At 34.8% G+C, this 16,103-nt stretch overlaps 1 protein-coding gene across 7 annotated transcripts in view; it reads left to right on the top strand.

Annotated features, from left to right (window-relative positions):
• The window catches only part of GRID2 (glutamate ionotropic receptor delta type subunit 2), a 1,344,144-nt gene that overhangs the window by 446,470 nt on the left and 881,571 nt on the right, over positions 1-16,103 (top strand). The gene's annotated exons all lie outside the window — the stretch shown is intronic.

Genomic DNA, 16,103 nt, shown 5'->3' with positions numbered 1-16,103 from the left:
TGTCTAGTTCTAAAACTCTATTTTTTAAATCCTATTTTAAAATATTTTTGTATTTTTAATAAACCGAACAGAGACAAGCCTACGTTTTACAATCTGTAATCTATATGGTTTTTATCAATCAGTATATCACTCTTTTATTTATTTTTTTTAATAATTTTTATTTTTTCCATCATAGCTGGTTTACAGTGTTCTATAGATTTTGTTCTGTACAACAAGGTGACCCGGTCACACATGCATATATACATTCTTTTTCTTACAATATCATGCTCCATCATAAGTGACTAGAAATAGTTCCCAGTGCTATACAGCGGGATCTCATTGCTTATCCATTCCAAAGGCAATAGTTTTATAGTCCAAAGTATTCACTATCTTCCAGATATTTTTGCATCAAAATTCCTCTTATTTAACATACTTTTTGATAACATTAGAATGAATAAAGTCTAAAATTTTAGTGTTAATAACCACACTTTATTTATTAAAACATAATTTTTTCTTTCTCATTTATAAATATATTGTATCAGCCATAAGTTAAGTACATGTTTGCAGCACAGACCTGTTATGGGCAGACCCTGGGAGGTACTTTCTGCTGAATTACTAAGAGATCCTTCATAGATTTTCTTTTGAGTTGTATTGTTTATAATTTTGTGGTTTTGGAGTTCCCGTCGTGGCGCAGTGGTTAACGAATCCGACTAGGAACCATGAGGTTGGGGGTTCGATCCCTGCCCCTGCTCAGTGGGTTAACGATCCGGCTTTGCCCTGAGCTGTGGTGTAGGTTGCAAACGCGGCTCGGATCTCGCGTTGCTGTGGCTCTGGCGTAGGCCGGTGGCTACAGCTCCGATTGGACCCCTAGCCTGGGAACCTCCATGTGCCGTGGGAGTGGCCCAAGAAATAGCTAAAAAGACCAAAAAAAATTAATAATAATAATAATAATTTTATGGTTTTGTTACACTCATTTAAAATAGAGTAAAAATCTTTCTTCTTCCTAGATCTACAATCTCTTTTACTTTAAAGAGAGAACAAGGTTATTCCGTTTAAAGTAGTATGGATTGCAACAGCTCATTGTGCAGTTACAGAGCATATCATACAGCAATCATCTGACCCTTCTTTCAGGGGACCATTTGAGACAGTCTCTGTCTTTCTCAGGAGGAGATAGAATGAATGATTAAGTTGTCATTATCTCCTAGTGTCAGCGAGAGGACATGAGTTCCAATGCTGTATTGCCTGACATTTGAACTCATTCGTTGAGATATTGAGAAAGAGGAGGGGTAGGGAAAAGAGAGAGCCAGCTTTAAAGTCCTGTCAGTGTATAAGAAGATTTTAGGACTTTTGCCCACACTAAAATTTAACTTGCCTGTCATATAATGGAAAAAACAGAGCACATAAAATGAATGTCACCATTATATGTCTGCTGCTTTACATCATTGTAAAAAAAAAGCTATAGAAATTTACTCAATGAACCTAAGGATTGTGAATGACTTTTCAGAGGATGGGAGTAGGTGTGCTTCCCAGAAAACCAAGGGATGTTCTCTTATTACTAATGCCTGGTCTGAGATACAAAGTGAGAGTGGGACTGAGAGGGTAATGCACAACTCAAGAAAAAAGCCAGACTAAGTACTAGAAGGTCCAGCTCCAGGACAGAGTTAAGCACTTTGATTCTAAAGTCAGGAAAACTTGGGTTCAAAGGCTGGCTTCACTATTTAGTAGCTTTATGACCTTGAGCAAGTTAACGTGCACAAACCTCCTTTTCTGTCTCTGTAAAATGAACATGACAACTGTCTCTTACATTTTAACACTGCTGTCACAATTAATGATACAGTGCATAAAATAGCATTGGACAATGGTCTATATAAGAATGCAATAAATATGAATTGTGGTGATTAACCATCTATATTGTATGCATTAAAAAAGGATTAGGAGTTCCTGTTGTGGCAGAGCGGCAACAAATCCAACTAGGAACCATGAGGTTTTGGGTTTGATCCCTGGACTCAGTGGGTTAAGGATCTGGCATTGGCGTGAGCTGTGGTGTAGGTTGCAGGCGCGGCTTGGATCCAGCGTTGCTGTGGCTCTGGCGTAGGCTGGCAGCTATAGCTCCAATTAGACCCCTAGCCTGGGAACCTCCATATGCCATGGGAGTGGCCCAAGAAATGGCAAAAAGACAAACAAACAAACAAAAAATTATAAAAAAGGCTTAATTTTTTTAAATAAAGGAAAGCTTTGTATACAAAAATTAATTCTACTTATTCCTAAAAGTTGGCTGCCCTTTTTCTTCTAGAATCCATATGGACAGAGCAGTGAAAACTTGAGCAGTTATAATGTTCATAAAGTCTATTTGAAGAAGCAAGCCAAATTAGTTAGATCAAAGAGAAATCTCTACTGATTTAAAAATGACATTGGAAGATGCAATGGATGTTATCTTAGCAAAATCCCTAGGATAAATTTAATAAGGGATATCCAACAGCAGTCTCTTAAAGCATGTGTCGATGCAAGCCAGAGACATAAAGATAATTCAGTAGAGCAAGAGCAGTCCTAAGAGGGACCTCAGCAATACAGGCTAACTACTCATAGTTCTTAATCTTTCTTTCCAGATTTATTGACGTATAATTCACAAATAAAAATGCAATATATTTAAATTGTACAATGTGATGATTTGATATACATATACATTGTGAAAGAATTCCCAAAGTCAGGTTAACACATTCACATTCATCACCTCACTACTCTGTTTCTTCTTTTTTTAAAACTTTTTGGTGAGAACAATTAAGACCTACTTTCTTAGCAAAATTTAATAATGCAATACAGTATTACCAACTGTAGTGACCATGCTATATATATATATACACTAGAGCCTCAAAATTAATTCATCTTATAACTGAAAGTTTTTAGTACCTTTTTACACACCTCTCCTCAACTCTTTCCCATCCCTTAAGCCCCTGGCAACCATTCTGCTTTCTGTTTCTATGAATTCTACTTATTTTCTTTTTCTTTTTTTAAATTCCATATAAGTGATCTTGTGAGGTATTTGTCTTTCTTTTCATAATGTTCCCTGGGTTCATTCATATTGTTGCGAATGTTGTTCTTTTTAAAATTTGAACAATATTCCTTATATGCGTACATATACATATCATTTTCCATGCATCCGTCAACAGACAGATTGTTTCCATATCTTGGCTGTCATGAATAATGCTGCGTTGAACATAGGAATACAGAAATCTCTTTGATAGAGTGATGTTGATTCTCTGCATCTAGATCCAGAAATTCCATACATGAGATTGCTGGATCATATAGTAGTTCTGTTTTTAATCTTTTGAAGAACTTCTCTACTGTTTTCCATAATGGCTGGATCAGTTTTCACATTTTCACTAACTGTACGAGTCCTCTTTTCTTTACTACCTCACCGGTATTTGTTGTCTCTTGTCTTTTTGATAATAGCTTAACGAATGTGAAATGATACCTCATTGTGGTTTCGATTGCATTTCACTGATGATTAGTGAGGTTGAGCATGTTTTCATCTGTCTGTTGGCAGTAGTATGTCTTCTTTGGAAAAATATCTATTAAGGGCATTTGCCTATTTTTAATTGGATTGTGTTTTCGCCATTGAGTTGTATTGAGTTCCCTGAAGGATAATCTCTTATCTGTATTAATCCCTTGTAGGATATAGGTTTGTGAATACTTTCTCTTATTACATAGGTTGTCTTTTCATTTTGTGGATAGGTGGATAGTTGCTTTTGCTATACAGAAGCTTTTTAGTTTGATGCAGGCCTTCTTGTTTATTTTTTGCTTTTGTTGCCTTTACTTTTGGTGTTAACTCCCAAAAGTCATTACCAAGAGCAATATAGGAGTTTAATTCCTATGTTTTCTTCTAAGAGCTTTATGGTTTCAGTTCTTTTGTTCAGGTCTTTAATAAATTTTGAGTGAACTTTGTGCATGGTATAAGTGGGTCAGTTTCATTCTTTTGCACGTGGCTATCCAGATTCCTCAGCTCTATTTATTGATGAAACTACACCTTCCCTGTTGTGTACTCTGGGCACCTTTGCCAAAAATTAATTGGTGATACATGTGTGGGTTTATTTCTGGGCTCTCTGTTCTCTTCCACTGATCCATGTATCTGTTTCTATGCCAATACCTACTTTGTTACTACAGCTTTGTAATATAGTTTATAATCAGGGAATCTGATACCTCCAGCTTTGCCCTTTTTTGCCCAAGGTTGCTTTGGATAATCATGGTATTTTGTGGTTTCACAGGAATGTTTAGACATTCAGTGAAAAGTCAAGTGTAAAATTTGGAATATCAAGGTCCATCCAGGGGTAAAATATGTTTGTAATGAGACCTTTGTGAAACAATTTATACTTTGCTTTTTCCAATTTTTAAAATAATCATTAACATATTCACAGGTCTGAGAAATAGAATTGTAGCAAAAAAGTTGATTTAATATTTTAAGTGTTAACTTGGACTCCTCTAAACGTATTTGGTTTTTTAAACTGTTTTTCTTCCATAATGCCTACTGATATCCATGAAAGTAGTCTTTTCAGAGCACTAGGAGATATCCATAATAACTCATAGTACTCAAGTATTTATTAAGCATAAATATTGCTTACTACAAGTCAGATTTTGATAAAACATCAGAGTTAAGGTTATGTAAGACTCTGGGGTGTATTGATATATATGATTCAACCATAAATTCCACTGAGGGCCTATCAAGAATGAACATTTGTTCTTTCATCCAGTCATATTAGTGACAATATCACTAATAAGCAAATTTACAATTTATAGCACTAGAGCTCAGGAAGATTTTTGCTTTTATCTGCTTGATGATCTTTCTTTAATTCTATGGAGTATTTTACCTGGCATTTTTTTATTCTGATAAATAATTATACATGCCCCATTTAACTAATGCAGGTTTTAATCATCACATAAACTGCTCTATATGAAGAATAAAACATTTCCCAGTTTTAAAAGACTGTCATGATTTTCCCTAAGCTAAACTGAGGGCAAATTGAAGGCAGATTTGTAGTGTGTCTTTTTATTAACTGCATACTGATAGGGATGCCCTGTTTTCAAATTGTTGTTGTCAGAAGGAAAAGTTTTAGGCACCAGCTTATTGCTTAGCTTATTAACAGCTAGGGTAACATGCTCCTGTAGGGCATTTTGCCTCTTAGAATCTTACTCCAGTTAACTTTCTGGTGGAGGATAATCACTGTTAAGCAAAAACCAGCACATGCTAACTTCTGCAGGAGCAACCATCCTGAAATTGAAAACCAGTGCTTTTATTTATTTACTTATTTATTCACATTTCTGTGAAGTATGTTTGTGCTACAGTTTTAAAAGTTACAGGTGTATGATATGGTGATTCATAATTTTATAGGTTATACTCCATTTATATTTTTTATAAAATATTGGGTGCATTCCCCATGTTGTACAAAATATCCTTCTAGCTTCTTTTGCAACTAATGGTTCATACCTCTCACTCCCGTCCTCCTGTTTTGTCTCTCCTCCCTCCCTTCCCCATTGATAACTAGTAGTTTGTTCTCTATACCTTTGATCTTGCTTCTTTTTCATTATATGTATTAGTTTGTTGTATTTTTTCAGATTAAACATTTAAGTAATACTGTACAGTATTTGTCTTTCTCAGATGATTTAGTGATGCCGAGCACATTTTCTTGTGCCTGCTGGCCCATCTGCATTTCCATTTTGGAAAAAAAAATGTCTATTCAGTTCTTCTGCCCACTTTTTAATTTGGTTGTTTGTTTTTTTGATGTTGAATTTTATGAGCTGCTTATATATGTTCGATATTAATCCTTTATTGGTCATTTGCAAATCTTTTCTCCTATTCAGCAGGCTGTATTTTCATTTCGTTGATGATTTCCTTTGTTGTGCCAAAGTTTTTAAGTTTGGGTAGGTACTATTTATTTGTTTTTGCTTTTATTTTCTTTGTTTTAGCAAATGATAAACACGTTTGTAGGAAGCATTATAAACAGAGATAGCTGAAGATGCCTGGAGAGATAGGCTTGGAGCTACATATTCATTTAGAACGGAGGAAATGCTTGTTCAGGAAATTCTGCCTGTAGTGCTTGGAGTGTTGTTTCTCATACGTGACTGTACGTTAGTTTTACTCACTGCTTTCCGTATCTGAATTGTATGAGATCCTACTGACAAGGCAGGTTTCAAGAGTAACCATCAGGCAGTTTTTTAAGATGGGACCATTTCCCTTTCCCCAGCCTCCAAATAACTCTGAGGCTAACTACAATTTGAGAATCACTGGGTGAAAGCCTATGACAATTTCCTTCCAGCACATTACTTAATATCTGCATACATAGATGTATACATACATATACATCTTAAGAAAAAAAAAGAAATGGTATAGAGTGTACATATTCTCGCACAGTTTGAGGAGAATTTTCTTATTAGCTTGTTACTCAGCCTCACTTTTTGAAATGACTGCATGTTTTTCTGTAAAACCGGCTGTTCTGTTAATAATTTAATCATTCCTCCATTCATTAGGCATTGACATTTCTTTGTCTACTTTGTGTGATTGCAAACAGTGTTGTATTGGATATTTTTAAGCACAAACCTTTGAAATATGTCCTTGTATTTCTGAAAGGTAGACTGGTAGAAGATGAATTTTTTTAAGAATCTCTGACTATGAGACAGGTAATAAATTAGAGAACATAATAGAATTTATAGTGGACTACAAAATTACTTCCTTTAAAAATAACTTAGGCAAATTAAAAAAAAAAACACTTTACTCGAGAGCCTGCGAATTAAAAAAAAAAAAAATGAACAGGTAGAATAATAGACAATTTAGCTAAAACAGATAAGATTTGACAAATAATTTGCTTTATTTTACTTTAAATCACAATACATTAAAATTTTCTATACATTACTTTATGCTTTGACTTGTGTATAGCAAAGAAAAGAGAACTCTATAGCTCAAAATGGCTTTCCCCATTTTGATTGTGTACTGGAAAACATAGATATTATTTCTTGATAATATCCAGACCCTACTCCTTGATCGAATGGAATATCCTCTTCCCACTTTATATCATCTTCACTTGTTGCCAATGCAACAGGTGTTCCATTGCATCGTGTATAGCTTTCCCTTTAGACACCTCCTTAAGAATATCATCACTTGGTTTAATCTGATTTCAAGAGAGTTCCACAGTGTGTTTTTAAATTCTTAGACTCAGAACCCCTTTACATTCTCAAATAAATAGCAAGGACCCAAAAGGGGAAGAAGTTGGCAAACCATGGCCTGGAGGCAAAATGTAGCCCATCTCCTATTTTTGTGAACAAGTATTATTTGAACTGCACTTTTATTTTTGTGTTGTTGATGGCTGTTTTCTCTCTGTAATGGCAGAGTTGAGTAGTGTGACAGATGCCATATGGCCTACCAAGCCTAAACTATTTACTATCTTGTCCTTTGCAGAGAATGTTTGCTGCCTCTGGTTGATGTAGTTTGCAGCTAGTGATTTTTACTATATGAAAATTTAAAGCTTAGAAAATGTTAAAATGGAGAAATAACATAAGCACACTTTCCATAAACCATCAGAGCCACCAGTCACTTCATGATAAAATGAGAATGTAAAAGGCCAATATCATCTTAGTATTATCATGAAAATAGTTTTAACTTCCTGTAAGACTCTGAGTGTGTACAAGGAATGTGAGAGATCCTCACAATAGATTTGAGAGCTGCTGGAATAGGATATGACAAGTAGTAGCTACTCAATAAATAAACAAATGAATAAGCACTAACAACAAAGGGGAACAAGTATTTCCATAATGCCTTACAATTTACAAAGAACTTTTTTTTTTTTGTCTTTTTGCTATTTCTTGGGCCGCTCCTACGGCATATGGAGGTTCCCAGGCTGGGGTCAAATCGGAGCTGTAGCTGCTGACCTACACCACAGCCACAGCAACGCGGGACCCGATCTGCGTCTGCAACCTACACCACAGCTCAGGGCAACGCCGGGTCCTTAACCCACTGAGCAAGGGCAGGGATCGCACCCGCAACCTCATGGTTCCTAGTTGGATTCATTAACCACTGTGCCATGACGGGGACTCCTACAAAGAACTTTTATGTTCACTTCTATTTTAAGAAAGTTTAAAAAGGCAGAAGTATCAAAGAAAAGGATTTTAATATAGGAGATATTAGAGCGCGTTTGCAGGTTGAGAAAGAGGAATCTCATGAACATGATTAAGAATGTATATAACAGACAAAAACAATTTTAAATGAACCATAAAATGGCACTTAAATGACTTAGTTGAATTGTTCATGTGGTGCAGAAAGTGGTATAGTATAATCCCACTGTAAAAAAAAGAAAAATATGATGTAGTAATATAATATATGGGGGACTAGAAGAGGAATCTTTGGAATAGTGAAACACAAATCATCTTCAAAAGAAAATCTTCAAAGGAGGTTTGCTTGAGGAAACTTTGCAGTGGAAGACAAACTGCCTTCAAAGACTTTAGGAAAGTCTACTCTAAGTGTCAGAGTCTTTCCCAGTTTCACCTGTATCTTTATCCTTCAGGAACATTTTTAATAGCATTTTAAATTTGTTATCTGAACTTCTGTATATCTCAACACCTCTTTTGTAATCAGAAGGTAATTTAAGAATTACTTCTGGTGTCTGGTATACCAACATACCGCGACTTTGCCTTCGCCTGCTCTATTTTATGAAAGTAGTGGGATTTCGGCTGACATCTAGTTATTCGCATCACCTATGTCACTGTACTGAAATGCATCTCCATTGTAAATAAACTACAATCCAGTAGTTTTGATTAAACAATGTGTGATATAGGTTTGAGTCACATTAATGAATTAGAGGTGTTACTCAAGTGGTTTATGGGAAAGGGCTTCTGTTATGTATATTGCTTTACTGTACACTTTATTCCTAAAAAAGATATCTAAATGTTCCACAGCATCCAACCATTCAGTTGAAAGAATTCTTCAGAGAAAAATAGAGTTCAGCAGTTATGAACCTAAACTCGTCTAGAAACAATTTGTTCTATTATGTTATTGAAAATAAACACAAGTAAACTTCAGTAAGCCATGGTATTTTACCTCCTTCAATATTATATTTACATTATTTGCACAGCAGGTTGAGAAAGTAATCCCTGTGGAGATATTAAGGAAATGATTTATTTTTCTGTTAGATACACAAATGCGGGACTGTGTGTTTTATCATACATAATAGCTTTTAATTGGGAGACATGAAAATTGAATAGCACTACCATGTGTGACATGTGAATTACGATGTGATATTTATAAATATTTTAGTAGTTACCATTTACCAGATGGAGGTAATGTGTGTTTTTGCAAGTCTGGAACATCCTTTTTATGATAATAGTCCACACTTGACGTAATTTATTCTGGCTTTGCAATATGGATGCAGGTTCTCTGCACTGTACCTATCATGAGCTTTAGCAAATCAGACAATCCTAAACATGAATGCACATCAAGATGAATGTTAGCAATTCATTTGACTAATGAATATTAAATTGAAATGTTTTCTCTCAGTATGTGCTATAATTTGAAATAAAGGGGCTGAGCAAATTTCCCATTTGCATTTTTGCTCACTACATGTAACCTTGGAAAGATAACTTTAAAAGTTATATTTGAACATGGAGGAAATGACATGAAAGCCCACATACTATTAGACATAAAACTTTATCCCCAAACGTTTTATTTTTAGGGGATAAATTAACATCATTCTCCTTTATCTGTATTTTGTAATCCAGATGAAATGCTTGCGAGAGGTTGAAATTTGTGTGGAAGAAGCTTTTCTCCCCTGCTTTTTTTTCTCTTTACAGTTATGAACCTAAACTTTACTCCCAAAGTTCTGTCACTTCTGTCACCATCTTTTTTAAAGTACTGTGGATTTTTTTAAAAGCCACATGGACTAGGTTTGGTATGAGTTCTGCAGTTACCAGTACTGACAATAGAAATAGAGCATTATATTGTTATTCTTTCCTTTCCTACTGATTAACTCAATGGCTTTATGCTCACAGGCACCCTGCATATCAACTGATATGTCTAGGAGAGCTGTGGCAGTCAAATGTGAGCCTTTCAAGCAAGCATGTGTAATTCTAGCATTTCCTGATGCATGCTTGAAGAGTTGCTTTTTGGTGCTTTCAATCATTTTAATGAGGTTTCTTAGTTTGATTTACAAATTTCGTAAACATAACTTGGTGTTGTTATGTTTAGACTTTGGTTCTTATTTCATAATGTGTGTTTTGAGAGTACTTGATGCTGTAGAAAAATAAAGAAACTTCATCTTTCTCCTACTGTATCCACAAACAAAACAGAAAAGGAGCTAAAGCAGAATTAGAAAGACTTTTGGAATATCAAACAAGATTAAAAGGTTTCAAGTCTCTTAGAATAGAATGTTGATCATAGCAAGGTACACAGGCACAAGCATACACACCACAAATGCACAATTCTGAAACAAAATAAAATTTTTTGTTACCAGTTGTTAATGGGATTATGGCTAAATCTGGGACTCAAGAAAGTAATCTCCTATCATTTGAATCCATTTGAAGCCCTACATGAGATTTTACAGTTTTAAAATATCCTAGGGAAACATATATCTTTGAGTAATGTGATGGAATTAAAGTGCTATGAACACTTGCAAGAGAAGCTAAATTAAAGGCACAAAATTTAAAAGGATATATTATTTCAAACATAAATTGCTGGCATCCACTTTATAAATGGGAATTAGATTTGTAGTCTATAAAAATTCTTAGGTAGCTGTGATTTACATTTTTCTGTTAAGTTGTTGCAGTTTAATATTTCTCCTAATGCACTGGAATTTGTTTATGCCACTTTTTGAGAGACTAAAATGAAAATGCTACAAACAGGAATACATTAATGAAAATGTTTCAAACAGGAATACAGCAATGACATAATCAGGTAGCTCAGCATCTTTGCAAGGAGGCAATAGTGGGAAGCTAAAGGTATTTGGAATTAATAGCTTCCCTCCCTCTTCTAGGTGGCTCTTTGCCTGAAGCAGAAGAATCAGGGGAATAGATGATGAATATTCAGTTACAATTAGATCCCTTTATTCTTGGCTTTAGAACTGAAGGAGCTCTGTCTGGAGGAATTCTGTGGAAATGCTGCATAGGTTTAGTAAGATATAATTAGTGAGTAAAGGTTTAAAATCTGGGCACTTCATTTTTCATTTCCCTTTAATCCTTAATAAACTCAGTGATCTTTTACAAATTATTGCTTTTGTGGTATCAATCTGTTTCTATCTGTGAAAATAACTAATTCTTGATCTCCTGTATTGATACAAATTATTTCCTGAAAAAATAAAGTGTTTGCATGTTTTGCTATGCAAATAAGAATTGAGGTGGTTGTGTAAAGTTTAGATTCCCAGCTGCCCTTCCAGAGATCCTAACTTAGTAAGTCTTGTGTGGGTTCCAGGAATTTGCCCTCCTTTGTACCACATGGTGCAGGTGGATCGCATTTTTGTGTTACCTTAAGGGGATTAGCTAAGTCCTCCCTTATTCTCAGATTCCAGTTGGAACAGTTTTTATGAAAGTCAATGACTTACATTAATTCTTCTGGATAAGTACTAGAAGCAAAAATGTTACTTAGAGAGATGCTATTTGGAAAGTATAATCCTGTTCCTTAGGAGTTTGTAGGTGCTAAACGCCTTCAGTGAGAAATTCCTTCATTGAGTATGTATGTCCTCTCTTAGTTTATTCTACAATGCAAAATCATTTATACAAAAGCCATATGCAACCTCACAAGTAGAATCTCTTTGAATGAAAATCAAGGAAGTAGTTTAAAAAAATGAAGTTCTTTTGCTCCTACTACTGAAACATTCCTGTATTTGAAAAACAATAAAAGTGGTGTTTTTCCTTCTCTTGGCACCCTGCATCGATAAATGAGTAACTTAAATGGCTTACTTTTGTTTGCCCTCAGGTTCTGTTCTTCATAACCAATCCAAATGGGAAACAAACACTGAAACCCTCAAATAACTGTTGTCCCAACTAATCCTGATTCCAAGTTCTGCTCTTGTCTTTTTGTCCTTTTTAGGGCCACACCCACAGCATATGGAAGTTCCAGGCTAGTGGTCTAATCAGAGCTACAGCTGCTGGCCTACACCACAGCCACAGCAGTGCCAGATCCGAGCTGCACCTTCGACCTACACCACAGCTCCTGACAATGCTGGATCCTTAACCCAGTGAGGGAGACCAGGGATCAAAACCTCAACCTCATGGTTCCTAGTCGGATTCATTTCTGCTGCACCACGAAGGGAACTCCCAAGGTCTGCCCTTATCTAGTCAAGTGAATTCGGGTATGGGTACTTTATATGTGTTGACATATGGTCAGCTTGTAATCTTCCTACCAACTCCTCTTCTCATTAATCCAGGCTGTACTTAATAATTGCTTTTCCCACATAATGACACAAGTTAATTGCAAAATTCTGTTTTGACCAAAACTGTTAGGTAAATTTTTCTGGATTAAAGCCAACTGCAATTTTTCTGTCAGAAATGTATTTGTCTGTTTCTCAAAATATGTAAACTGCGCATTTTGAAATATTGCCAAATATATAGCTTTTTCAACAGGTACCATATATTTTCAAAAAAAAAAAAAATGAGATAGCTCATGCCCTGTGTTATCTTTCCACAGCCATAATCTCACATATGCATAAGCAGAGGTTAGGAGCTCATTGCCATTTATGTCTTTCAATTTGCATCTGTTGTTAGTAGATTTTTTTATTTTCAGATAATAAGAATTAGTGCTATATATGATACATTTCAAATGAGGGTGAGTTTATAAGCACTTAAGAATTAAATAATATTAATTTACCTACAAAAAAAGTATAACATTCCAGATGCATTCTCTTTTGATATAAACAGGTGCACCATTGTAAATTAGCTGCATTTGGATGAATAATTTCCAAAGATTTTCTCTGTGGTCAAGTGAAAGCAAAAGTTAGCCCAGAGGGACATTTATACTTCTCACTTCATTTTTGTACCTTATCACTTACATAATATGATACTCAAACATATATATATATATATATATATATATATATACACACACACAGAGAGAGAAAGCTTAGAATGTTTCCTTCAGCAATTTTGACAACATGAGTTTTCCTCTTGAGGAAATGCATAAGAATGTCATCTTTAATTTTATTTTCCTTTTATCTTCTTTCTTTTATACAAGCTAAGGACTGTGAAGAAGAAGTCAAAGTGCAAGTAGGCAGCGCTGCAGTAAAATGTATAAAGCTCCTTAGCTGGCAGTAATGAGATGCTTCTGGAGAAGTTACTACCAAGTTGCAATGTTTGCAACTTTACAAAAACTCTTAGGAAAACCCTAGGGATTATCTTGCTAAATACCATGGTTAGATTTTTTAAAAGACTGCATCATGTTATGCTTGTAAACTCATTATAGAGATGTAGTCCAGACTTTCTCTAGGGATCATTAATGACATGCTTTAGGGGTATGGCCCTATTGGACAAAGGTTCTTATCCTGCTTGCCCACTAATATATATATTTTTTTACTTAATAGGGCTTATGATACTTGTGCCATAAAATATTTGAGATAGAGTGATCACAAAGAAAAGGTAGCAAACCTGCCATCCTTATGGTTGAATACAAGGTTCCAAACACCCAGGAAGCAACTTTTTACATAACACAGTAGTAACTTAGATCATTCGTATTAATAAATGCTATTGGCTGCATGCTGATCTCAAGTATCTCAGTTGTATATGAGGGAATTCCACGTGATTACAAAGGGAGTTTATGTACTCATTTTAGGTTATAATTTAGAAATGTTACTAAAATTTGGGAAAACAACATAATAAAATGTAATTAGATTGCAACTACCACTCAGTAATATAGGCCAAATTGTACATCATTTTATATAGCAGACATGTGGGCAGGTGCTGAGAAGTAGTATCTTCTGTGCTGGGCTAGAGGAACGATCTAGAAGCAGATGTGATATGCAGACAAAGGGCAAACTGAAGCCAAGACCTGGAGTCAAAAAACTTCATTTGCGAGCTAACATCTAGTATCAGAGACAATGAGAGATCTGGTAGAGGGAGACATCTAGGGCATATGTGTTAGGAAAGGTGAAGCTGTAGATAAGAAATCAGAACCTGAAGGGATTAAAAACAAGTCAAGAATCTGAGTATGACATCAGATAGAGCAAAGATTCATAAAGCTAGCAATCAACAGCACAGGTCTAGTTACTGATTCCTCTTGGTTAGCAGCTACATAGGTTGGAGAAGTGGTTCTCAAACTTTTTGGAATCAGGGACCCTTTGCACTTATAAAATTAGTGAGAGCTTCATGAAGTTTTTGTCTTCATGAGTTATATCTATTAATGCCTACTATAACAGAAATGTAAACTTAGAAAAAGTTAAAATATTTATTTTAAAATCATTATTAAATGCATTGCATGTTAACATAAATAACATTTTAAAGAATATAACTATTTTTCAAAACAGAAACTATTTTATGAGAAGATATTGTTCTATATTTGTAAGTCTGTTTTATGTCTGTTTAGAAGATTCTGCATTCAACCTGTTTCAGGATTTTGTTTATGCTGAAATGCATAAGAAAAATCTCGCCTCATATAGATATATAATTAGAAAAGGAAGGAATATTTCAATAGCCTTCTCAGATAATTGTGGATGTTTTTCTTTGATACTATACCAGACTCCACAAGTGGGAGTTTCTCAAGTGCTATTGCAGTGTGGAATCTCAAAATCATATCAATGTACTTTTTAACTCTACTAAATTAAAATCCATAGGTCTGGTGTGTTCTTTGAATTCATATGTATCCATGAATGATTTTGTGAAATGCATTGGTTACTTTAAAATTACTGGTTCACTGAGTTATGCATATTTCCCAAATGTTCACTATTCTGTTATATAATATCAAAACATAGCATTTATTAACACTGATATCATCCAAAAACTATTTAAGTATTGGCAACCGGTGAAGTTCAGCATGGGAGGTACAAGTTTTTCAAAGTTCTAATTTTGCTTTGAAATTTTAAATTTTAAGTTAACAATCAATATGATTTGTTTATCTTGAAGTGACAAACTCATGTCATTTATTTTTGAGAAAGTGTTTGTCAGATACTGAAATCTGAATTACCAGTTTTTCCTGTCAGTCATTCTTCCAAGAAAAGATGTTGTTTGATGGAAACACATGGCTGGTTCAGCTCGTATCTCAAGCAGTAGCACAAGTGTTTATGCAGACTTCTCATTTTGCCATATAAGACAATAAAAAGATCATCAAGAGTTAAGAGTCAATAACATTTGTATTTTTTACTGCTTTATCAAGAACATCTGAAATGAAGCTAGATTTATATATTTATTTGCTCATTTATTCATTTACTCTGTCTACTTAGTAACAGTGAATTAGTGGTTATTTCCCACCAACTAGTACAGTCCAGTTTCACTGATTTAAGTCTAAGGCACCAACAGCTTAATGTAGCATCACTTTAACACCATCACTGCAAATGTCAATACAATGAAAAGGGAAAACAATATCTCTGATAATATTATTAAAATATTTATTTCAAGACATCCCTAAAATGGTCTTGGGGATTCCCAGGGATCTCATGCCACACTTTGAAAACTACTGGTTTAGAGGCAGTTTGATTGTTTTTGAAAAATACTGTATCTTGAACCTCTTTTTATTTTCTTGATTTTTTTTTTCATTCAGTGAAAAAACAGTAGCCTAGCAGTAATTTTTTGTCTTCACTTCTCAATGAGATGTAGCATAAATCAAATTTTAATTTTCTTAGTCATCATACAAATATGTATTTAGGGTTTACTATGCCCTGGACATTATTTTAGAAAATAGACAATGCTTTTTTGTAAACATGACATATGGCTCAGATCTCACATTGCTGTGGTGTAGGCCATCAGCTGTAGCTCTGATTTGACCCCTAGCCTGGGAACTTTCCATATGCCTTGGTTGTGGCCCTAAAAAGCAAACACACACACACACACACACACACACACACATGTATTACTGATGTGTGGCCACACCTTCATTCTCTAACTTGGCCTTTATTCTCTGAGGGAGATGCCTCTAGTTTTCTTCTTTTCTTAGTGTTTGATTTTTTTTTTTT

This window comes from Sus scrofa, chromosome 8 (genome assembly GCF_054392235.1).
Source record: "Sus scrofa isolate SSC_HxYL_T2T_F1_AM1 chromosome 8, Sscrofa_HxYL_maternal_Yorkshire_Landrace_v2.0, whole genome shotgun sequence".
Taxonomy (NCBI): domain Eukaryota; kingdom Metazoa; phylum Chordata; class Mammalia; order Artiodactyla; family Suidae; genus Sus; species Sus scrofa.
This window is presented reverse-complemented; position numbering and strand designations above follow the sequence as displayed.